Raw genomic sequence first — 24,372 nt, forward strand, 5'->3', positions numbered from 1 at the left:
GTTTATCTTAGTTTATCTAGTTCCCTCGTCTTTCTCCTACTGCCAGCTAGTGGCCTTAGTTATGCGTAATTTTGTAATTAACTTTATAGTTCTATCGTGTTTTGCATTTATTGTATAATGTTAAACAATAATCCCATATCTAAGTAATTATTAATTAAGTTCTTTATAGTCCATTGGATAACGTTATGTGTGATTACTTAATAAGGTCAAACCAAGGATCTTCAAAGCTGTGTGTTTGAGGGCGTGATCGGGAGGATGGCAAACACCATGTTCAAGCATAATGGTGTCCACATGTTTGTTATTACTGCAATAGGACAATAGTGGTGATGAGATACGTGACTTTATACATAACAGGTCAAATTGAGTAATTCATCACAAGGTACCCCTCCCTGAGCTACCACCTTATCGTGGTGGAGGGGTTTGCGTGTCCCAGTGATCCTAGGAGCTCAGTTGTCGGGGCTTTATGCCCTGGTAGGGTCACCCATGGCAAACAGGTCCTAGGGGAGGAACTACACAAAGTGTAGCTCAACGGACCCCTATGATGAACGAGACAAATGGTCCAGAGTTTCCCTCGCCCGGACGTGGGTCACCGGGGCCCACCCTGGAGCCAGGCCTGGGGGTGGGGCTTGATGGCGAGCACCTGGTTGCCGGGCCTTTACCCATGGGGCCTGGCCGGACACAACCCGAAAAGGCGACGTGGGACCTCCTGCCCATGGGCTCCAACACCCGTAGGAGGGGCCATAGGGGTCGGGTGCCATGTGAGTTGGGCAACAGCCGAAGGCGGGGACCTTGGCGGTCTGATCCTTGGCTGCAGAAGCTAGCTCTGGGGACGTGGAATGTCACCTCTCTGGTGGGGAAGGAGCCTGAGCTGGTGCACGAGACTGTATAAATAATAAAGGGCTGCGTCAGTGTTCGAATAATACAAAAAGAGCACATATTTCTGAAATTGTCATGTTTTCTTATTTAAAATACTGTACACTGAAACCTGGGACAGCAAATTGCTTGATTTCTTTGGGAAGGAACATGGGAAGAATGCAATAAGCGATAACAAAAGATATGATGCAAATATTATTAAGAAGCGGTAAAAAGTAGAGATTTCTGTTATCATATTCCAAACATCACACGCTTCCTGATGCTGCATGACTAGCTGCTGCTGCTGGCGATGATTGAGAGATCTGTAACTTCCAACGTATCCCTAAACACGGCCCCTCAGGGGGAGTACATGTGTGGTGTTTGGCGGCATGTCGCAGAACATGGAAATGTGCTGCTGGTATAAATCTGGTCAGGTGGTTTTTGAAAGGTTCACATTACAACCAAGCTCACGAGAGCCGAGTACAGCGAGGCGGCTGTCGTCTCCTCTCCACTCACACAACACTCATGCAGCCAGTCTGACCAGCAGCCCCGCAGTCCCAACCTGCAGTGGACTCCGTGACCGCTCTGAGAGCTGCCCGCCCTGCAGATGAATCACGCGTGTCCAGTTGTACAGTTACAGCAGAGACGTTATGTTTTTGTTTCCATTCTACCTGAAAGACCGGGAACAGTGTTGAGGAGTCTGCAACACTGTTCCCGGTCTTTCAGGTAGTCATCAATAAGTTGAACATTCCGAGAAGACGAGTAGCACAGAGTGTAGAGATGAAGGTTTAAAATGAACTCGGTCTCTGAATGAAATGCACAGTTGTCAAAAAGCAGGCTACAAGAAAATCACCTGAAATAAATAAAAAAAAAGGGAAGGAAAATAGAAATGAAAAGAAAGGACAACAAAGGAAAAGAAACATGTTTGAAAATGAACATATAACTAACATATCCAAGTTTGCAGTAAAGCAACTTTTATTAGCAAAATATTAAAATGAAAGCTCAAATAAAAGTATTATTTAACCCTTTAAAACCTGGGGGAAAAAGTCTCATCATCAGAAGAGAGGTTTTAGTTTTCTTTTGAAAATATTTGGCGAGGTGGCTTCTCAGATATTCATAGGCAGTGTGTCCCAGAGCTTCAGGACCTTAGACCAGAGCAGACTTTGACTGCGTAGTTTGGCTACATAGTCTTGGAAAAGTTTAAATGAAATGAAATAAAAGTTTAATGCTTCAGCTGGGCCCTGAACAGTGCCATGGTGAACAGCTGGTGCTATTACTGGTACACAAGGCTGTATGTTATTTAGCGATATCACAATGGAGTTTGTGATGTTTGACTCGAGGTCATCGCTAGTGCTGTTCGATCGACAAAAGCAACAGCGATGATATCCAGACCAACATCACAAACCCAAGTGTGATATTGCTTTACAGAACATTCTACATATGGGGTATGACGCTGTAGAAAGGATGATATTGATGATTCATCAGTAGCATCATATGCAAACAATAACATGGTACATTCATGCATCTATCAGGCTTGTTTTGTCATTTATTTGGGTCCTGGTAAAAGCGGGAGAAGGATCTCCTCTCCTTCTCCTCCTCCTCCTTGTATTTTTGATTCAAAGGTTATTTATGCATAAAGAAACCAGTTCAAATTGTTGTTGTTTTGTATTTTATACAGGGAACCAAGGTTTGAACCATGATCATTAGCTACCTTCCGGAGACGATAATATCCATTGGTATCCATGTACAGTTTTGCAGCGACGGCGATCTGCGCAATTTGATAGTGTTGGAGCAGTTTAAAAATTCTATACCTGAGCATGTGACTATATATATGAGTGAGAACAGGGTGAAGATGGCAGCTGAGGCCGCTGCCTCGCTGATGAGTAGGCTTTGACTCGTGGTCATCGAGAAGGAAGCGTTGGCATTGATCCTGGCTTTGCAGCATTTTAGATAGATAGATAGATAGATAGATAGATAGATAGATAGATAGATAGGTACTTTATTGATCGAGGAAATTTAAGTAACCAGCAGCATAATAAACATACAGAATAGAATATAGACCAATAAATATACAAGCAATATATACAGAGAAAAGAGAGATGCAGAATATGCAAAAACGCAAGATATAAAACAACAATAAACAATAAAAACAGTGCAATACCAGTATGAACAGTGCAACAGTGCAAACAGTGTTTGTCTGTGTGAGGAGGAATCGAAGAGTCGTATGGCCTGTGGGACAAGCGACTTCCTCAGCCTGTCAGTGGAGCAGGACAGGGACAGCAGCCTGTCACTGAAGACACTCCTCTGCCTGATGATGATGCCGTGCAACTTCTGCTCCAGCTTCCTGCTGTAGGACTCCTTCGCTTCTCTCAGTCGGACCTCGAGTTCTCCCTGTCCGCTTCAGCTCTGCCCGGTCTCTGTCTTGAAACGCCCTCTTTTTCTTGTTGAGGAGGTTTTGACATCGCTGGTAATCCAGGGCTTGTTGTTAGGGAAGCAGCGCACAGTTTTGGTGGGAACAGCAATGTCCATGCAGAAGTTCAGGTCGTCCGTGGTGCAGTGTGTGACCCCCTCAATGTCCTCGCTGTGTGTGGTTCTTGTAGCACACTCCAGTCAGTGCACTCAAAGCAGCCCCTCAGAGCATCCACTGCCTCTGGAGACCATTTCCTGAAGGAGCGTGTAGTTGTGGGTTCCCTGAGTACCCGTGGTTTGTATAGGGGCTGGAGAAGGACAAGACTATGGTCTGATTTCCCCAGTGGAGGAAGAGGAAAGGAACAGTATGCATCCTTCACATTGGCATAAAGGAGGTCAATTGTCTTGTTTTTCCTGGTCGGACAGTTAACAAACTGATGAAATGTTGGGAGAGTAGAGTCCAAGCTGACATGATTGAAATCACCAGAGACTGCAATGAAAGCCTCGGGGTGCTGTGTTTGCAGCGTCGCGATGTTAGAGTGGATGACGTCACATGCCACCTCCGCGTCTGCCCGCGGAGTAATGTAAACACAAACAGCAATGGCGTGGGAGAACTCTCTGGGCATGTAGTAAGGTCTGAGACTCACCGCAAGCAGCTCAATGTCCCGACAGCATACCGTCACTTTAACCGTTACATGTCCCGGGTTGCACCATCTGTTGTTAATTTAAAATAGTTGTTCTTATTTAAAATACTGTACACTGAAACCTGGGAAAACAAATTGCTTGATTTCTTTGGGAAGGAACATGGGAAGAATGCAATAAGCGATAACAAAAGATATGATGCAAATATTATTAAGAAGCCGGTAAAAGTAGAGATTTCTGTAGAGTAGAGATTTCATCACACAGAAAAAACATTCCACCACACAGTGTTGCCAACTTGGCAACTTTGTAGCTATATCTAGCGACTTTTCAAACCCCTTGGCGACTTAATTTGTCAAAAGCGACCAGCAACAAATGTAGCGAGTTTCTTCTGGTCATCTGGGGAATGATTGTGTTGACAAAGCAAATCTAGCAACTTGTATTGACAAAGCTTAAAGCATCTAACACATCCCGCTCTGTGGTTCACATTACAACCAAGCTCACGAGAGCCGAGTACAGCGAGGGCGGCTGTCGTCTCCTCTCCACTCACACAACACTCATGCAGCCAGTCTGACCAGCAGCCCCGCAGTCCCAACCTGCGGTGGACTCCGTGACCGCTCTGAGAGCCGCCTACCCTGCAGATGAATCACGCGTGTCCAGCTTACGACCAATCACAGATGATGATTTTGTACAGTTACAGCAGAGACGTTATGTTTTGTTTCCATTCTACCTGAAAGACCGGGAACAGTGTTGAGAGTCTGCAACACTGTTCCCGGTCTTTCAGGTAGTCATCAATAAGTTGAACATTCCGAGAAGACGAGTAGCACAGAGTGTAGAGATGAAGGTTTAAAATGAACTCGGTCTCTGAATGAAATGCACAGTTGTCAAAAAGCAGGCTACAAGAAAATCACCTGAAATAAATAAAAAAAAAAAGGGAAGGAAAATAGAAATGAAAAGAAAAGACAACAAAGGAAAAGAAACATGTTTGCAAAAGAACATATAACTAACATATCCAAGTTTGCAGTAAAGCAACTTTTATTAGCAAAATATTAAAATGAAAGCTCAAATAAAAGTATTATTTAACCCTTTAAAACCTGGGGGGGAAAAGTCTCATCATCAGAAAAGAGGTTTTTAGTTTTCTTTTGAAAATATTTGGCGAGGTGGCTTCTCAGATATTCATAGGCAGTGTGTCCCAGAGCTTCAGGACCTTAGACCAGAGCAGACTTTGACTGCGTAGTTTGGCTACAAAGTCTTGGAAAAGTTTAAACCTTTAAAACAAGCCTTGTCAGGCTCCACTCGTAGCAGCCTGAACCACGGGAACTGCAAGGAAATTTGGGCTGTTTTCTCCTACTGATTTATTGAAAGCAATTATTTCCTACATATCAAACCTGACACTGTAGTTTCAGTCTTGGCAAAGGTGTTGCACTGACCGGAATCGAACCCGCCTCTACTCCGTGGAGGGCTATTCCAGGCAGACATCTCCTCGTTAGTATAGTGGTGAGTATCCCCGCCTGTCACGTGGGAGACCGGGGTTCAATTCCCCGACGGGGAGGTTAGTTGACTTTTCGAACATGCTGCGTGGCCTCAACTCGTCTCTGTCAGAGGGCTAAACAACATTGCTGAATCGGCTGGCAACAAAAAAAGTGGCAACAACAGCAAGAGCACTGTGATAGTCATGTCCGGATGGTCCACTGACTGACGTCTCTCAGTTCACATGAAAGGCCCTTCAGTAAAGCTTCAATGACGCAAAGGACTCCCTGCATTGGCCGGGAATCGAACCCGGGCCTCCCGCGTGGCAGGCGAGAATTCTACCACTGAACCACCAATGCTGTGGTGGACATCACAGTTGTGCCTGAGTCAGAAATGCATGCACATAACACAGACTGTGACAGTGACCAATCTGAATGAAGGGGCATGGACAAGGTCAGACAGCCCAAGTGTATCCAAGACTATAACACACATGGGAGGAGTGGACCTGCATGACCAGTTTGTCAGCCGCTACAGAGTCAACATCCGGTCCAAGAAGTGGTGGTGGCCATGCTTCAGCTGGGCCCTGAACAGTGCCATGGTGAACAGCTGGTGCTATTACTGGTACACAAGGCTGTATGTTATTTAGCGATATCACAATGGAGTTTGTGATGTTTGACTCGAGGTCATCGCTAGTGCTGTTCGATTCGACAAAAGCAACAGCGATGATATCCAGACCAACATCACAAACCCAAGTGTGATATTGCTTTTACAGAACATTCTACATATGGGGTATGACGCTGTAGAAAGGATGATATTGATGATTCATCAGTAGCATCATATGCAAACAATAACATGGTACATTCATGCATCTATCAGGCTTGTTTTGTCATTTATTTGGGTCCTGGTAAAGCGGGGAGAAGGATCTCCTCTCCTTCTCCTCCTCCTCCTTGTATTTTTGATTCAAAGGTTATTTATGCATAAAGAAACCAGTTCAAATTGTTGTTGTTTTGTATTTTATACAGGGGGAACCAAGGTTTGAACCATGATCATTAGCTACCTTCCGGGACGATAATATCCACTGGTATCCATGTACAGTTTTGCAGCGACGGCGATCTGCGCAATTTGATAGTGTTGGAGCAGTTTAAAAATTCTATACCTGAGCATGTGACTATATATATGAGTGAGAACAGGGTGAAGATGGCAGCTGAGGCCGCTGCCTCGGCGCTGATGAGTAGGCTTTGACTCGTTGTCATCGAGAAGGAAGCGTTGGCATTGATCCTGGCTTTGCAGCATTTTAGATAGATAGATAGATAGATAGATAGATAGATAGGTACTTTATTGATCCCGAGGGAAATTTAAGTAACCAGCAGCATAATAAACATACAGAATAGAATATAGACCAATAAATATACAAGCAATATATACAGAGAAAAAGAGAGATGCAGAATATGCAAAAACGCAAGATATAAAACAACAATAAACAATAAAAACAGTGCAATACCAGTATGAACAGTGCAACAAGTGCAAACAGTGTTTGTCTGTGTGAGGAGGAATCGAAGAGTCGTATGGCCTGTGGGACAAACGACTTCCTCAGCCTGTCAGTGGAGCAGGACAGGGACAGCAGCCTGTCACTGAAGACACTCCTCTGCCTGATGATGATGCCGTGCAACTTCTGCTCCAGCTTCCTGCTGTAGGACTCCTTCGCTTCTCTCAGTCGGACCTCGAGTTCTCCCTGTCCGCTTCAGCTCTGCCCGGTCTCTGTCTTGAAACGCCCTCTTTTCTTGTTGAGGAGGTTTTGACATCGCTGGTAATCCAGGGCTTGTTGTTAGGGAAGCAGCGCACAGTTTTGGTGGGAACAGCAATGTCCATGCAGAAGTTCAGGTCGTCCGTGGTGCAGTGTGTGACCCCTCAATGTCCTCGCGGTGTGGTTCTTGTAGCACACTCCAGTCAGTACACTCAAAGCAGCCCCTCAGAGCATCCACTGCCTCTGGAGACCATTTCCTGAAGGAGCGTGTAGTTGTGGGTTCCCTGAGTACCCGTGGTTTGTATAGGGGCTGGAGAAGGACAAGACTATGGTCTGATTTCCCCAGTGGAGGAAGAGGAAAGGAACAGTATGCATCCTTCACATTGGCATAAAGGAGGTCAATTGTCTTGTTTTTCCTGGTCGGACAGTTAACAAACTGATGAAATGTTGGGAGAGTAGAGTCCAAGCTGACATGATTGAAATCACCAGAGACTGCAATGAAAGCCTCGGGGTGCTGTGTTTGCAGCGTCGCGATGTTAGAGTGGATGACGTCACATGCCACCTCCGCGTCTGCCCATGGAGTAATGTAAACACAAACAGCAATGGCGTGGGAGAACTCTCTGGGCATGTAGTAAGGTCTGAGACTCACCGCAAGCAGCTCAATGTCCCGACAGCATACCGTCACTTTAACCGTTACATGTCCGGGTTGCACCATCTGTTGTTAATTTAAAATAGTTGTTCTTATTTAAAATACTGTACACTGAAACCTGGGAAAACAAATTGCTTGATTTCTTTGGGAAGGAACATGGGAAGAATGCAATAGCGATAACAAAAGATATGATGCAAATATTATTAAGAAGCCGGTAAAAAGTAGAGATTTCTGTAGAGTAGAGATTTCATCACACAGAAAAAAACATTCCACCACACAGTGTTGCCAACTTGGCAACTTTGTAGCTATATCTAGCGACTTTTCAAACCCCTTGGCGACTTAATTTGTCAAAAGCGACCAGCAACAAATGTAGCGAGTTTCTTCTGGTCATCTGGGGAATGATTGTGTTGACAAAGCAAATCTAGCAACTTGTATTGACAAAGCTTAAAGCATCTAACACATCCCGCTCTGTGGTTCACATTACAACCAAGCTCACGAGAGCCGAGTACAGCGAGGCGGCTGTCGTCTCCTCTCCACTCACACAACACTCATGCAGCCAGTCTGACCAGCAGCCCGCAGTCCCAACCTGCGGTGGACTCCGTGACCGCTCTGAGAGCCGCCCGCCCTGCAGATGAATCACGCGTGTCCAGCTTACGACCAATCACAGATGATGATTTTGTACAGTTACAGCAGAGACGTTATGTTTTTGTTTCCATTCTACCTGAAAGACCGGGAACAGTGTTGAGGAGTCTGCAACACTGTTCCCGGTCTTTCAGGTAGTCATCAATAAGTTGAACATTCCGAGAAGACGAGTAGCACAGAGTGTAGAGATGAAGGTTTAAAATGAACTCGGTCTCTGAATGAAATGCACAGTTGTCAAAAAGCAGGCTACAAGAAAATCACCTGAAATAAATAAAAAAAAAAGGGAAGGAAAATAGAAATGAAAAGAAAGGACAACAAAGGAAAAGAAACATGTTTGCAAATGAACATATAAGTAACATATCCAAGTTTGCAGTAAAGCAACTTTTATTAGCAAAATATTAAAATGAAAGCTCAAATAAAAGTATTATTTAACCCTTTAAAACCTGGGGGGGAAAAGTCTCATCATCAGAAAAGAGGTTTTAGTTTTCTTTTGAAAATATTTGGCGAGGTGGCTTCTCAGATATTCATAGGCAGTGTGTCCCAGAGCTTCAGGACCTTAGACCAGAGCAGACTTTGACTGCGTAGTTTGGCTACAAAGTCTTGGAAAAGTTTAAACCTTTAAAACAAGCCTTGTCAGGCTCCACTCGTAGCAGCCTAGACACGGGAACTGCAAGGAAATTTGGGCTGTTTTCTCCTACTGATTTTTTGAAAGCAATTATTTCCTACATAACAAACCTGACACTGTAGTTTCAGTCTTGGCAAAAGGTGTTGCACTGACCGGGAATCGAACCCGCCTCTACTCCGTGGAGGGCTATTCCAGGCAGACATCTCCTCGTTAGTATAGTGGTGAGTATCCCCGCCTGTCACGTGGGAGACCGGGGTTCAATTCCGACGGGAGGTTAGTTGACTTTTCGAACATGCTGCGTGGCCTCAACTCGTCTCTGTCAGAGGGCTAAACAACATTGCTGAATCGGCTGGCAACAAAAAAGTGGCAACAACAGCAAGAGCACTGTGATAGTCATGTCCGGATGGTCCACTGACTGACGTCTCTCAGTTCACATGAAAGGCCCTTCAGTAAAGCTTCAATGACGCAAAGGACTCCCTGCATTGGCCGGGAATCGAACCCGGGCCTCCCGCGTGGCAGGCGAGAATTCTACCACTGAACCACCAATGCTGTGGTGGACATCACAGTTGTGCCTGAGTCAGAAATGCATGCACATAACACAGACTGTGACAGTGACCAATCTGAATGAAGGGGCATGGACAAGGTCAGACAGCCCAAGTGTATCCAAGACTATAACACACATGGGAGGAGTGGACCTGCATGACCAGTTTGTCAGCCGCTACAGAGTCAACATCCGGTCCAAGAAGTGGTGGTGGCCATGCTTCAGCTGGGCCCTGAACAGTGCCATGGTGAACAGCTGGTGCTATTACTGGTACACAAGGCTGTATGTTATTTAGCGATATCACAATGGAGTTTGTGATGTTTGACTCGAGGTCATCGCTAGTGCTGTTCGGTCGACAAAAGCAACAGCGATGATATCCAGACCAACATCACAAACCCAAGTGTGATATTGCTTTTACAGAACATTCTACATATGGGGTATGACGCTGTAGAAAGGATGATATTGATGATTCATCAGTAGCATCATATGCAAACAATAACATGGTACATTCATGCATCTATCAGGCTTGTTTTGTCATTTATTTGGGTCCTGGTAAAGCGGGGAGAAGGATCTCCTCTCCTTCTCCTTCTCCTCCTCCTCCTTGTATTTTTGATTCAAAGGTTATTTATGCATAAAGAAACCAGTTCAAATTGTTGTTGTTTTGTATTTTATACAGGGGAACCAAGGTTTGAACCATGATCATTAGCTACCTTCCGGGACGATAATATCCATTGGTATCCATGTACAGTTTTGCAGCGACGGCGATCTGCGCAATTTGATAGTGTTGGAGCAGTTTAAAATTCTATACCTGAGCATGTGACGATATATATGAGTGAGAACAGGGTGAAGATGGCAGCTGAGGCCGCTGCCTCGGCTGATGAGTAGGCTTTGACTCGTGGTCATCGAGAAGGAAGCGTTGGCATTGATCCTGGCTTTGCAGCATTTTAGATAGATAGATAGATAGATAGATAGATAGATAGGTACTTTATTGATCCCGAGGGAAATTTAAGTAACCAGCAGCATAATAAACATACAGAATAGAATATAGACCAATAAATATACAAGCAATATATACAGAGAAAAAGAGAGATGCAGAATATGCAAAAACGCAAGATATAAAACAACAATAAACAATAAAAACAGTGCAATACCAGTATGAACAGTGCAACAGTGCAAACAGTGTTTGTCTGTGTGAGGAGGAATCGAAGAGTCGTATGGCCTGTGGGACAAACGACTTCCTCAGCCTGTCAGTGGAGCAGGACAGGGACAGCAGCCTGTCACTGAAGACACTCCTCTGCCTGATGATGATGCCGTGCAACTTCTGCTCCAGCTTCCTGCTGTAGGACTCCTTCGCTTCTCTCAGTCGGACCTCGAGTTCTCCCTGTCACGCTTCAGCTCTGCCCGGTCTCTGTCTTGAAACGCCCTCTTTTTCTTGTTGAGGAGGTTTTGACATCGCTGGTAATCCAGGGCTTGTTGTTAGGGAAGCAGCGCACAGTTTTGGTGGGAACAGCAATGTCCATGCAGAAGTTCAGGTCGTCCGTGGTGCAGTGTGTGACCCCTCAATGTCCTCGCTGTGTGGTTCTTGTAGCACACTCCAGTCAGTGCACTCAAAGCAGTCCCTCAGAGCATCCACTGCCTCTGGAGACCATTTCCTGAAGGAGCGTGTAGTTGTGGGTTCCCTGAGTACCCGTGGTTTGTATAGGGGCTGGAGAAGGACAAGACTATGGTCTGATTTCCCCAGTGGAGGAAGAGGAAAGGAACAGTATGCATCCTTCACATTGGCATAAAGGAGGTCAATTGTCTTGTTTTTCCTGGTCGGACAGTTAACAAACTGATGAAATGTTGGGAGAGTAGAGTCCAAGCTGACATGATTGAAATCACCAGAGACTGCAATGAAAGCCTCGGGGTGCTGTGTTTGCAGCGTCGCGATGTTAGAGTGGATGACGTCACATGCCACCTCCGCGTCTGCCCGCGGAGTAATGTAAACACAAACAGCAATGGCGTGGGAGAACTCTCTGGGCATGTAGTAAGGTCTGAGACTCACCGCAAGCAGCTCAATGTCCCGACAGCATACCGTCACTTTAACCGTTACATGTCCCGGGTTGCACCATCTGTTGTTAATGAACAGTGCGAGTCCCCCGCCTTTGCGTTTGCCGGTTAGCTTAGCGTCCCTGTCCGCTCGTACAGTGGTGAATCCAGGCAAATCCACATTAGCATCCGGAGTGATGCCGGTTATGCCACGTCTCCGTGAAGCACATCAGGCTACACTCCTGTAGATTTTCTGGTTCTTCACCAGAGCCGCCAGCTCGTCGGTCTTGTTGGTCAGTGCGTTTACATTCCCCATGACGACGGATGGAATGGATGGCTTGCACCTCCACCGCTTTGCTTTCTGCCTAGCCTTCACCTTAGCGCCCGGCTCTGCAGCCCGATACGGCCGTCTCAGCTCCTCTGGTACAAAGCAAAAGCTGCCGTTTTTCCCCATTGTCCGGAGAGAGAGCAGCTGTCCCCTTGAATAAACAAGGTTATTTCTTCCAGGAGATAAAATATCCATCGGATATAATAAGAACTGCCCAGTATGTGCAGTATAAAAGTGAAGAGGAGGAAAAGTTAAAAAAAAAAAAAAAAAAAAAACAGCGATGAAAAACACAAGTTAAACTACAGAGCTACTGGTGAGGCTGCCACTCGCATCGGCGCCGGAAGTATGTTAGTTCAGATCCTGTGGTGGTCTTCACAGATCACAACCCTTTGACTTTCCTTAACTCGTTGCAGTGTCCTAACCAGAGGCTGGTTCGCTGGGCTCTGTTCCTGCAGTCCTGCAGTTTGGACATTCGTCACATCAAAGGGCGGGACAATGTGGTGGCGGACGCGTTGTCCCGTGCACCTTGTTAGCGATATGTCCTTCTGTTTGTTATAGTGTGTGATTTTCCTCTTGGCTCTGTCTAGTGTCCTTGGCCTCCCTCTGGCCCCTTAAAGGTGCTTCTAGGATCCAGTTGCTGGGGACCGAGGGAGCCATGGTACCAAGAGTGGACCAAAGTGGTGAGGTGTTCTTTTTTTTAAAATGCTTTTCTGTTATTTTGTTGGGGTTTGTTGGGTTGTTTGGTCTTTGTTTTGTTAGTTGGGTTTAGCTGGTGGGTTGGTTGTATACCCTCACAAACAAAACAAAAACAAAATTACAATCCATCTTTTAGACCTGACAGGGGGTAGCACTGCTGTCTATATCTTTCGTCCATGTGCTTCTTTTGTCCTTCAGAGAAGCTGACCAGATTTATACCAGCAGCACATTTCCATGTTCTGCAACATGCCGCTAAACAGCACACCACCACACATGTACTCCCCTGAGGGACGCGTTTAGGGACATGGTGGAAGTTGCAGATCTTTGATCATCGCCAGTAACAGCAGCTAGTCATGCAGCGTCAGGAAACATGTGATGTTTGAGATATGATCACAAAAATGTCTCCTTGTTTCCGCCCGGTTGGCGAAGGTGATAACCACTACGCTCACGGAAACGCGATAAAAGTTGTTATGCTGCGTACAGTGACAATCAGATATTAGTCTTCCGTGCTTGGTTAATAGGTGCTGAAAGCGACCTATGGTCACGTTGTACAGTTTGAACAACGAGTTGTTCCAAAACGTGTCATATGTTTACGCCCGGTTTTGAAAGTGGGGACCTTTTGTGCAGGAACCGGATATAGTGATCACTAACTTTACTAACTTTTCCCATTCATTGTCTATGGTAGAGACTATCACTACAGATGCAATATATTTTTGGCCAAAAGTGGAATTGTGGTGGCGCTGTTTCCCCACTTTTTAAGGAGATGAGTTTATCTTAGTTTATCTAGTTCCTCGTCTTTCTCCTACTGCCAGCTAGTGGCCTTAGTTATGCGTAATTTTGTAATTAACTTTATAGTTCTATCGTGTTTTGCATTTATTGTATAATGTTAAACAATAATCCCATATCTAAGTAATTATTAATTAAGTTCTTTATAGTCCATTGGATAACGTTATGTGTGATTACTTAATAAGGTCAAACCAAGGATCTTCAAAGCTGTGTGTTTGAGGCGTGATCGGGAGGATGGCAAACACCATGTTCAAGCATAATGGTGTCCACATGTTTGTTATTACTGCAATAGGACAATAGTGGTGATGAGATACGTGACTTTATACATAACGGGTCAAATTGAGTAATTCATCACAAGGTACCCCTCCCTGAGCTACCACCTTATCGTGGTGGAGGGGTTTGCGTGTCCCAGTGATCCTAGGAGCTCAGTTGTCGGGGGCTTTATGCCCTGGTAGGGTCACCCATGGCAAACAGGTCCTAGGGGAGGAACTACACAAAGTGTAGCTCAACGGACCCCTATGATGAACGAGACAAATGGTCCAGAGTTTCCCTCGCCCGGACGTGGGTCACCGGGGCCCACCCTGGAGCCAGGCCTGGGGGTGGGGCTTGATGGCGAGCACCTGGTTGCCGGGCCTTTACCCATGGGGCCTGGCCGGCCACAACCCGAAAAGGCGACGTGGGACCTCCTGCCCATGGGCTCAACACCCGTAGGAGGGGCCATAGGGGTCGGGTGCCATGTGAGTTGGGCAACAGCCGGGCGGGGACCTTGGCGGTCTGATCCTTGGCTGCAGAAGCTAGCTCTGGGGACGTGGAATGTCACCTCTCTGGTGGGGAAGGAGCCTGAGCTGGTGCACGAGACTGTATAAATAATAAAGGGCTGCGTCAGTGTTCGAATAATACAAAAAAGAGCACATATTTCTGAAATTGTCATGTTTTCTTATTTAAAATACTGTACACTGAAACCTGGGACAGCAAATTGCTTGATTTCTTTGGGAAGGAACATGGGAAGAATGCAATAAGCGATAACAAAAGATATGATGCAAATATTATTAAGAAGCCGGTAAAAAGTAGAGATTTCTGTTATCATATTCCAAACATCACACGCTTCCTGATGCTGCATGACTAGCTGCTGCTGCTGGCGATGATTGAGAGATCTGTAACTTCCAACGTATCCCTAAACCACGGCCCTCAGGGGAGTACATGTGTGGTGTTTGGCGGCATGTCGCAGAACATGGAAATGTGCTGCTGGTATAAATCTGGTCAGGTGGTTTTTGAAAGGTTCACATTACAACCAAGCTCACGAGAGCCGAGTACAGCGAGGCGGCTGTCGTCTCCTCTCCACTCACACAACACTCATGCAGCCAGTCTGACCAGCAGCCCCGCAGTCCCAACCTGCAGTGGACTCCGTGACCGCTCTGAGAGCTGCCCGCCCTGCAGATGAATCACGCGTGTCCAGTTGTACAGTTACAGCAGAGACGTTATGTTTTGTTTCCATTCTACCTGAAAGACCGGGAACAGTGTTGAGGAGTCTGCAACACTGTTCCTGTCTTTCAGGTAGTCATCAATAAGTTGAACATTCCGAGAAGACGAGTAGCACAGAGTGTAGAGATGAAGGTTTAAAATGAACTCGGTCTCTGAATGAAATGCACAGTTGTCAAAAAGCAGGCTACAAGAAAATCACCTGAAATAAATAAAAAAAAAAGGGAAGGAAAAGAGAAATGAAAAGAAAGGACAACAAAGGAAAAGAAACATGTTTGAAAATGAACATATAACTAACATATCCAAGTTTGCAGTAAAGCAACTTTTATTAGCAAAATATTAAAATGAAAGCTCAAATAAAAGTATTATTTAACCCTTTAAAACCTGGGGGGAAAAAGTCTCATCATCAGAAGAGAGGTTTTTAGTTTTCTTTTGAAAATATTTGGCGAGGTGGCTTCTCAGATATTCATAGGCAGTGTGTCCCAGAGCTTCAGGACCTTAGACCAGAGCAGACTTTGACTGCGTAGTTTGGCTACATAGTCTTGGAAAAGTTTAAATGAAATGAAATAAAAGTTTAATGCTTCAGCTGGGCCCTGAACAGTGCCATGGTGAACAGCTGGTGCTATTACTGGTACACAAGGCTGTATGTTATTTAGCGATATCACAATGGAGTTTGTGATGTTTGACTCGAGGTCATCGCTAGTGCTGTTCGGTCGACAAAAGCAACAGCGATGATATCCAGACCAACATCACAAACCCAAGTGTGATATTGCTTTTACAGAACATTCTACATATGGGGTATGACGCTGTAGAAAGGATGATATTGATGATTCATCAGTAGCATCATATGCAAACAATAACATGGTACATTCATGCATCTATCAGGCTTGTTTTGTCATTTATTTGGGTCCTGGTAAAGCGGGAGAAGGATCTCCTCTCCTTCTCCTCCTCCTCCTTGTATTTTGGATTCAAAGGTTATTTATGCATAAAGAAACCAGTTCAAATTGTTGTTGTTTTGTATTTTATACAGGGGGAACCAAGGTTTGAACCATGATCATTAGCTACCTTCCCGGGACGATAATATCCATTGGTATCCATGTACAGTTTTGCAGCGACGGCGATCTGCGCAATTTGATAGTGTTGGAGCAGTTTAAAAATTCTATACCTGAGCATGTGACTATATATATGAGTGAGAACAGGGTGAAGATGGCAGCTGAGGCCGCTGCCTCGGCTGATGAGTAGGCTTTGACTCGTGGTCATCGAGAAGGAAGCGTTGGCATTGATCCTGGCTTTGCAGCATTTTAGATAGATAGATAGATAGATAGATAGATAGATAGATAGATAGATAGGTACTTTATTGATCCCGAGGGAAATTTAAGTAACCAGCAGCATAATAAACATACAGAATAGAATATAGACCAATAAATATACAAGCAATATATACAGAGAAAAAGAGAGATGCAGAATATGCAAAACGCAAGATATAAAACAACAATAAACAATAAAAACAGTGCAATACCAGTATGAACAGTGCAACAGTGCAAACAGTGTTTGTCTGTGTGAGGAGGAATCGAAGAGTCGTATGGCCTGTGGGACAAACGACTTCCTCAGCCTGTCAGTGGAGCAGGACAGGGACAGCAGCCTGTCACTGAAGACACTCCTCTGCCTGATGATGATGCCGTGCAACTTCTGCTCCAGCTTCCTGCTGTAGGACTCCTTCGCTTCTCTCAGTCGGACCTCGAGTTCTCCCTGTACGCGCTTCAGCTCTGCCCGGTCTCTGTCTTGAAACGCCCTCTTTTTCTTGTTGAGGAGGTTTTTGACATCGCTGGTAATCCAGGGCTTGTTGTTAGGGAAGCAGCGCACAGTTTTGGTGGGAACAGCAATGTCCATGCAGAAGTTCAGGTCGTCCGTGGTGCAGTGTGTGACCCCCTCAATGTCCTCGCTGTGTGGTTCTTGTAGCACACTCCAGTCAGTGCACTCAAAGCAGCCCCTCAGAGCATCCACTGCCTCTGGAGACCATTTCCTGAAGGAGCGTGTAGTTGTGGGTTCCCTGAGTACCCGTGGTTTGTATAGGGGCTGGAGAAGGACAAGACTATGGTCTGATTTCCCCAGTGGAGGAAGAGGAAAGGAACAGTATGCATCCTTCACATTGGCATAAAGGAGGTCAATTGTCTTGTTTTTCCTGGTCGGACAGTTAACAAACTGATGAAATGTTGGGAGAGTAGAGTCCAAGCTGACATGATTGAAATCACCAGAGACTGCAATGAAAGCCTCGGGGTGCTGTGTTTGCAGCGTCGCGATGTTAGAGTGGATGACGTCACATGCCACCTCCGCGTCTGCCCGCGGAGTAATGTAAACACAAACAGCAATGGCGTGGGAGAACTCTCTGGGCATGTAGTAAGGTCTGAGACTCACCGCAAGCAGCTCAATGTCCCGACAGCATACCGTCACTTTAACCGTTACATGTCCCGGGTTGCACCATCTGTTGTTAATTTAAAATAGTTGTTCTTATTTAAAATACTGTACACTGAAACCTGGGAAAACAAATTGCTTGATTTCTTTGGGAAGGAACATGGGAAGAATGCAATAAGCGATAACAAAAGATATGATGCAAATATTATTAAGAAGCCGGTAAAAGTAGAGATTTCTGTAGAGTAGAGATTTCATCACACAGAAAAAACATTCCACCACACAGTGTTGCCAACTTGGCAACTTTGTAGCTATATCTAGCGACTTTTCAAACCCCTTGGCGACTTAATTTGTCAAAAGCGACCAGCAACAAATGTAGCGAAGTTTCTTCTGGTCATCTGGGGAATGATTGTGTTGACAAAGCAAATCTAGCAACTTGTATTGACAAAGCTTAAAGCATCTAACACATCCCGCTCTGTGGTTCACATTACAACCAAGCTCACGAGAGCCGAGTACAGCGAGGGCGGCTGTCGTCTCCTCTCCACTCACACAACACTCATGCAGCCAGTCTGACCAGCAGCCCCGCAGTCCCAACCTGCGGTGGACTCCGTGACCGCTCTGAGAGCCGCCCGCCCTGCAGATGAATCACGCGTGTCCAGCTTACGACCAATCACAGATGATGATTTTGTACAGTTACAGCAGAGCGTTATGTTTTGTTTCCATTCTACCTGAAAGACCGGGAACAGTGTTGAGGAGTCTGCAACACTGTTCCCGGTCTTTCAGGTAGTCATCAATAAGTTGAACATTCCGAGAAGACGAGTAGCACAGAGTGTAGAGATGAAGGTTTAAAATGAACTCGGTCTCTGAATGAAATGCACAGTTGTCAAAAAGCAGGCTACAAGAAAATCACCTGAAATAAATAAAAAAAAAAGGAAGGAAAATAGAAATGAAAAGAAAGGACAACAAAGGAAAAGAAACATGTTTGCAAATGAACATATAAGTAACATATCCAAGTTTGCAGTAAAAGCAACTTTTATTAGCAAAATATTAAAATGAAAGCTCAAATAAAAGTATTATTTAACCCTTTAAAACCTGGGGGGGAAAAGTCTCATCATCAGAAAAGAGGTTTTTAGTTTTCTTTTGAAAATATTTGGCGAGGTGGCTTCTCAGATATTCATAGGCAGTGTGTCCCAGAGCTTCAGGACCTTAGACCAGAGCAGACTTTGACTGCGTAGTTTGGCTACAAAGTCTTGGAAAAGTTTAAACCTTTAAAACAAGCCTTGTCAGGCTCCACTCGTAGCAGCCTAGACACGGGAACTGCAAGGAAATTTGGGCTGTTTTCTCCTACTGATTTTTTGAAAGCAATTATTTCCTACATAACAAACCTGACACTGTAGTTTCAGTCTTGGCAAAAGGTGTTGCACTGACCGGAATCGAACCCGCCTCTACTCCGTGGAGGGCTATTCCAGGCAGACATCTCCTCGTTAGTATAGTGGTGAGTATCCCGCCTGTCACGTGGGAGACCGGGGTTCAATTCCCCGACGGGAGGTTAGTTGACTTTTTCGAACATGCTGCGTGGCCTCAACTCGTCTCTGTCAGAGGGCTAAACAACATTGCTGAATCGGCTGGCAACAAAAAAGTGGCAACAACAGCAAGAGCACTGTGATAGTCATGTCCGGATGGTCCACTGACTGACGTCTCTCAGTTCACATGAAAGGCCCTTCAGTAAAGCTTCAATGACGCAAAGGACTCCCTGCATTGGCCGAATCGAACCCGGCCTCCCGCGTGGCAGGCGAGAATTCTACCACTGAACCACCAATGCTGTGGTGGACATCACAGTTGTGCCTGAGTCAGAAATGCATGCACATAACACAGACTGTGACAGTGACCAATCTGAATGAAGGGGCATGGACAAGGTCAGACAGCCCAAGTGTATCCAAGACTATAACACACATGGGAGGAGTGGACCTGCATGACCAGTTTGTCAGCCGCTACAGAGTCAACATCCGGTCCAAGAAGTGGTGGTGGCCATGCTTCAGCTGGGCCCTGAACAGTGCCATGGTGAACAGCTGGTGCTATTACTGGTACACAAGGCTGTATGTTATTTAGCGATATCACAATGGAGTTTGTGATGTTTGACTCGAGGTCATCGCTAGTGCTGTTCGGTCGACAAAAGCAACAGCGATGATATCCAGACCAACATCACAAACCCAAGTGTGATATTGCTTTTACAGAACATTCTACATATGGGGTATGACGCTGTAGAAAGGATGATATTGATGATTCATCAGTAGCATCATATGCAAACAATAACATGGTACATTCATGCATCTATCAGGCTTGTTTTGTCATTTATTTGGGTCCTGGTAAAGCGGGAGAAGGATCTCCTCTCCTTCTCCTCCTCCTCCTTGTATTTTTGATTCAAAGGTTATTTATGCATAAAGAAACCAGTTCAAATTGTTGTTGTTTTGTATTTTATACAGGGGGAACCAAGGTTTGAACCATGATCATTAGCTACCTTCCCGGGACGATAATATCCATTGGTATCCATGTACAGTTTTGCAGCGACGGCGATCTGCGCAATTTGATAGTGTTGGAGCAGTTTAAAAATTCTATACCTGAGCATGTGACTATATATATGAGTGAGAACAGGGTGAAGATGGCAGCTGAGGCCGCTGCCTCGGCTGATGAGTAGGCTTTGACTCGTGGTCATCGAGAAGGAAGCGTTGGCATTGATCCTGGCTTTGCAGCATTTTAGATAGATAGATAGATAGATAGATAGATAGATAGGTACTTTATTGATCCCGAGGAAATTTAAGTAACCAGCAGCATAATAAACATACAGAATAGAATATAGACCAATAAATATACAAGCAATATATACAGAGAAAAGAGAGATGCAGAATATGCAAAACGCAAGATATAAAACAACAATAAACAATAAAAACAGTGCAATACCAGTATGAACAGTGCAACAGTGCAAACAGTGTTTGTCTGTGTGAGGAGGAATCGAAGAGTCGTATGGCCTGTGGGACAAACGACTTCCTCAGCCTGTCAGTGGAGCAGGACAGGGACAGCAGCCTGTCACTGAAGACACTCCTCTGCCTGATGATGATGCCGTGCAACTTCTGCTCCAGCTTCCTGCTGTAGGACTCCTTCGCTTCTCTCAGTCGGACCTCGAGTTCTCCCTGTACGCGCTTCAGCTCTGCCCGGTCTCTGTCTTGAAACGCCCTCTTTTTCTTGTTGAGGAGGTTTTGACATCGCTGGTAATCCAGGGCTTGTCGTTAGGGAAGCAGCGCACAGTTTTGGTGGGAACAGCAATGTCCATGCAGAAGTTCAGGTCGTCCGTGGTGCAGTGTGTGACCCCCTCAATGTCCTCGCTGTGTGGTTCTTGTAGCACACTCCAGTCAGTACACTCAAAGCAGCCCCTCAGAGCATCCACTGCCTCTGGAGACCATTTCCTGAAGGAGCGTGTAGTTGTGGGTTCCCTGAGTACCCGTGGTTTGTATAGGGGCTGGAGAAGGACAAGACTATGGTCTGATTTCCCCAGTGGAGGAAGAGGAAAGGAACAGTATGCATCCTTCACATTGGCATAAAGGAGGTCAATTGTCTTGTTTTTCCTGGTCGGACAGTTAACAAACTGATGAAATGTTGGGAGAGTAGAGTCCAAGCTGACATGATTGAAATCACCAGAGACTGCAATGAAAGCCTCGGGGTGCTGTGTTTGCAGCGTCGCGATGTTAGAGTGGATGACGTCACATGCCACCTCCGCGTCTGCCCGCGGAGTAATGTAAACACAAACAGCAATGGCGTGGGAGAACTCTCTGGGCATGTAGTAAGGTCTGAGACTCACCGCAAGCAGCTCAATGTCCCGACAGCATACCGTCACTTTAACCGTTACATGTCCCGGGTTGCACCATCTGTTGTTAATTTAAAATAGTTGTTCTTATTTAAAATACTGTACACTGAAACCTGGGAAAACAAATTGCTTGATTTCTTTGGGAAGGAACATGGGAAGAATGCAATAAGCGATAACAAAAGATATGATGCAAATATTATTAAGAAGCCGGTAAAAAGTAGAGATTTCTGTAGAGTAGAGATTTCATCACACAGAAAAAAACATTCCACCACACAGTGTTGCCAACTTGGCAACTTTGTAGCTATATCTAGCGACTTTTCAAACCCCTTGGCGACTTAATTTGTCAAAAGCGACCAGCAACAAATGTAGCGAGTTTCTTCTGGTCATCTGGGGAATGATTGTGTTGACAAAGCAAATCTAGCAACTTGTATTGACAAAGCTTAAAGCATCTAACACATCCCGCTCTGTGGTTCACATTACAACCAAGCTCACGAGAGCCGAGTACAGCGAGGGCGGCTGTCGTCTCCTCTCCATTCACACAACACTCATGCAGCCAGTCTGACCAGCAGCCCCGCAGTCCCAACCTGCGGTGGACTCCGTGACCGCTCTGAGAGCCGCCCGCCCTGCAGATGAATCACGCGTGTCCAGCTTACGACCAATCACAGATGATGATTTTGTACAGTTACAGCAGAGACGTTATGTTTTTGTTTCCATTCTACCTGAAAGACCGGGAACAGTGTTGAGGAGTCTGCAACACTGTTCCCGGTCTTTCAGGTAGTCATCAATAAGTTGAACATTCCGAGAAGACGAGTAGCACAGAGTGTAGAGATGAAGGATTAAAATGAACTCGGTCTCTGAATGAAATGCACAGTTGTCAAAAAGCAGGCTACAAGAAAATCACCTGAAATAAATAAAAAAAAAAAGGGAAGGAAAATAGAAATGAAAAGAAAGGACAACAAAGGAAAAGAAACATGTTTGCAAATGAACATATAAGTAACATATCCAAGTTTGCAGTAAAGCAACTTTTATTAGCAAAATATTAAAATGAAAGCTCAAATAAAAGTATTATTTAACCCTTTAAAACCTGGGGGGGAAAAGTCTCATCATCAGAAGAGAGGTTTTAGTTTTCTTTTGAAAATATTTGGCGAGGTGGCTTCTCAGATATTCATAGGCAGTGTGTCCCAGAGCTTCAGGACCTTAGACCAGAGCAGACTTTGACTGCGTGGTTTGGCTACAAAGTCTTGGAAAAGTTTAAACCTTTAAAACAAGCCTTGTCAGGCTCCACTCGTAGCAGCCTAGACACGGGAACTGCAAGGAAATTTGGGCTGTTTTCTCCTACTGATTTTTTGAAAGCAATTATTTCCTACATAACAAACCTGACACTGTAGTTTCAGTCTTGGCAAAAGGTGTTGCACTGACCGGGAATCGAACCCGCCTCTACTCCGTGGAGGGCTATTCCAGGCAGACATCTCCTCGTTAGTATAGTGGTGAGTATCCCTGCCTATCACGCCGGAGACCGGGGTTCAATTCCCCGACGGGGAGGTTAGTTGACTTTTCGAACATGCTGCGTGGCCTCAACTCGTCTCTGTCAGAGGGCTAAACAACATTGCTGAATCGGCTGGCAACAAAAAAAGTGGCAACAACAGCAAGAGCACTGTGATAGTCATGTCCGGATGGTCCACTGACTGGCGTCTCTCAGTTCACATGAAAGGCCCTTCAGTAAAGCTTCAATGACGCAAAGGACTCCCTGCATTGGCCGGGAATCGAACCCGGGCCTCCAGCGTGGCAGGCGAGAATTCTACCACTGAACCACCAATGCTGTGGTGGACATCACAGTTGTGCCTGAGTCAGAAATGCATGCACATAACACAGACTGTGACAGTGACCAATCTGAATGAAGGGGCATGGACAAGGTCAGACAGCCCAAGTGTATCCAAGACTATAACACACATGGGAGGAGTGGACCTGCATGACCAGTTTGTCAGCCGCTACAGAGTCAACATCCGGTCCAAGAAGTGGTGGTGGCCATGCTTCAGCTGGGCCCTGAACAGTGCCATGGTGAACAGCTGGTGCTATTACTGGTACACAAGGCTGTATGTTATTTAGCGATATCACAATGGAGTTTGTGATGTTTGACTCGAGGTCATCGCTAGTGCTGTTCGGTCGACAAAAGCAACAGCGATGATATCCAGACCAACATCACAAACCCAAGTGTGATATTGCTTTTACAGAACATTCTACATATGGGGTATGACGCTGTAGAAAGGATGATATTGATGATTCATCAGTAGCATCATATGCAAACAATAACATGGTACATTCATGCATCTATCAGGCTTGTTTTGTCATTTATTTGGGTCCTGGTAAGCGGGAGAAGGATCTCCTCTCCTTCTCCTCCTCCTCCTTGTATTTTTGATTCAAAGGTTATTTATGCATAAAGAAACCAGTTCAAATTGTTGTTGTTTTGTATTTTATACAGGGGAACCAAGGTTTGAACCATGATCATTAGCTACCTTCCGGGACGATAATATCCATTGGTATCCATGTACAGTTTTGCAGCGACGGCGATCTGCGCAATTTGATAGTGTTGGAGCAGTTTAAAAATTCTATACCTGAGCATGTGACTATATATATGAGTGAGAACAGGGTGAAGATGGCAGCTGAGGCCGCTGCCTCGGCTGATGAGTAGGCTTTGACTCGTGGTCATTGAGAAGGAAGCGTTGGCATTGATCCTGGCTTTGCAGCATTTTAGATAGATAGATAGATAGATAGATAGATAGATAGGTACTTTATTGATCCCGAGGAAATTTAAGTAACCAGCAGCATAATAAACATACAGAATAGAATATAGACCAATAAATATACAAGCAATATATACAGAGAAAAGAGAGATGCAGAATATGCAAAAACGCAAGATATAAAACAACAATAAACAATAAAAACAGTGCAATACCAGTATGAACAGTGCAACAGTGCAAACAGTGTTTGTCTGTGTGAGGAGGAATCGAAGAGTCGTATGGCCTGTGGGACAAACGACTTCCTCAGCCTGTCAGTGGAGCAGGACAGGGACAGCAGCCTGTCACTGAAGACACTCCTCTGCCTGATGCTGATGCCGTGCAACTTCTGCTCCAGCTTCCTGCTGTAGGACTCCTTCGCTTCTCTCAGTCGGACCTCGAGTTCTCCTGTCTGGCGCTTCAGCTCTGCCCGGTCTCTGTC

The 24,372-nt window shown here is 45.3% G+C and overlaps 5 non-coding genes across 5 annotated transcripts; 2 read left to right on the forward strand and 3 right to left on the reverse strand.

Annotated features, from left to right (window-relative positions):
- The first annotated feature begins 5,380 nt into the window (after positions 1-5,380).
- On the forward strand, positions 5,381-5,452 carry trnad-guc (transfer RNA aspartic acid (anticodon GUC)). The gene has a single exon. It is a non-coding gene; the product is annotated as a tRNA-Asp (tRNA).
- Positions 5,453-5,658: 206 nt separating this feature from the next.
- Positions 5,659-5,729, reverse strand: trnag-gcc (transfer RNA glycine (anticodon GCC)). The gene has a single exon. It is a non-coding gene; the product is annotated as a tRNA-Gly (tRNA).
- Positions 5,730-9,508: 3,779 nt separating this feature from the next.
- trnag-gcc (transfer RNA glycine (anticodon GCC)) lies at positions 9,509-9,579 on the reverse strand. The gene has a single exon. It is a non-coding gene; the product is annotated as a tRNA-Gly (tRNA).
- Positions 9,580-22,626: 13,047 nt separating this feature from the next.
- On the forward strand, positions 22,627-22,698 carry trnad-auc (transfer RNA aspartic acid (anticodon AUC)). Its single transcript has one exon. It is a non-coding gene; the product is annotated as a tRNA-Asp (tRNA).
- Positions 22,699-22,904: 206 nt separating this feature from the next.
- trnag-gcc (transfer RNA glycine (anticodon GCC)) lies at positions 22,905-22,975 on the reverse strand. Its single transcript has one exon. It is a non-coding gene; the product is annotated as a tRNA-Gly (tRNA).
- Between the last annotated feature and the right edge of the window lie 1,397 nt (positions 22,976-24,372).

The sequence above is a fragment of the Plectropomus leopardus genome, chromosome 8 (assembly GCF_026936395.1).
Source record: "Plectropomus leopardus strain MGB_pleo_1.0 chromosome 8, ASM2693639v1, whole genome shotgun sequence".
Lineage (NCBI taxonomy): Eukaryota > Metazoa > Chordata > Actinopteri > Perciformes > Serranidae > Plectropomus > Plectropomus leopardus.